Here is a 1,607-nt window from a genome sequence, read left to right as displayed (position 1 = left end):
TATACATATACATCTATACATATACATATATATATCGTATAAGTTTAGTTAAGTGCTTTCAAGATACAATCGTACACGTATCCACTCGGCAGATGGATAGGTAGATATATCAAAACAATCCTTCTAAGAACATCATGGACCAAAACTAGCTCAAATTTTATTAGATCCGATAGCTGGTTGTGCTGTTGATTGCTTTCACTGAGCCACGAGACATTTCGCCAGTTGTGATAGATTCAAACGGATCAACTCATCTCTAGCCTCTGTAGAGCCAAAGATACACAGCTGTAGTGTGTGTGATAGATCCATTCGATCGCTTCCTACCACATTTGCGATATCAACAATGCCGTGGAGTGGTTAGCAATCTTCCTGATATGAGAAAACACTCATGTTCGGTTTGCTTGTAAACCAACTGACACTCCACTCCTACAAATAGAAGTCCCGTCCATGTAGATACGGTTCATTGAGTGGCTATCTGTCGTTGGTGCGTCCTACTTATTTCTCGTCTCACAATCCAATCAGTGCTATGACGCCGTCACCACCGCTGGCGGTTGGAGCATCAATGTTCTATACCTTGTACCATTCTTTGTGTGCGAATATCAACGCCCCACACCCAATAGTATCCTTGACGGTTGAGCCTTAGGAGTGTTTCTCACGGCTGCAACTTGGGAGCATCCCAGGCTGCAAAGTCCCACGCCACCTTCATCTTCAACGGCCTGTCACAGTAAACGTAACGGTGATTTGGTGAGACGCCCATGTTGAGAAAGCCTTCACACATCTCGCGGGTGTATACGTGCTACACTTGTGAGACTGAGGAACATGCTACAGTGAACAATTGCACACTTAGCTGGAGTCTATTGACCTGCCGTGTGGGTGCACGTTCTAGCAAGTGTGAAACCCTAGTGCTCTGCAAACAGACACCATTCTTAATGTATACGTAACACACACGAGCCACAGTTCCTACTGTGGCAGGCGGCACGTACACGATGACAGCCAGGCCACCACGTGACAGCAATCCATAAGCTTCTACTTAAACTTACAAGCTATGACAAGCATAACGAATAGCGATAGAACAATCCAGAACTACAGGCAGTGGTGTGAGTTAACATACGTGATCAGCCCTACAGCGTGTCTGATGACCCGGACGGTGTATAGTATGTAGTCATTGTATGAAGAGTACATGTCCAAGATACTCGACATGGGTAGGTGACAGGTACTAAGTACGTTAATGACTAATAACACAACCATCTAACGGCATGCTTACTTATAACAGACAGAGAGCGATGATTTTGACGTCTAAATGATATTTCAAACGAGGTATATATACCAATCTTCAATGCAATGATTAAAACGAACAGCACAAATTATTGCAAACGCTATGCTGTAGTACGACACATATACAAAATTGCATAAATATATTACTGTAAATGACTACGAATAGAACGATAAACACTAATACAACTATGAATGATTATGAAAAATATATATAACAAAGAATATAAAATATACAATATATGATGTGTATACAAACATACATATAAACACACAAACAACACACATACATATACACACAATACAAAAACATACACGCACACACATATATATATACA

This window comes from Sphaeroforma arctica, assembly GCF_001186125.1.
Source record: "Sphaeroforma arctica JP610 unplaced genomic scaffold supercont1.400, whole genome shotgun sequence".
In the NCBI taxonomy this organism is placed as follows: domain Eukaryota; class Ichthyosporea; order Ichthyophonida; genus Sphaeroforma; species Sphaeroforma arctica.
The sequence above is the reverse complement of the archived record's forward strand: the minus strand, read 5'-3'. Positions refer to the sequence as shown.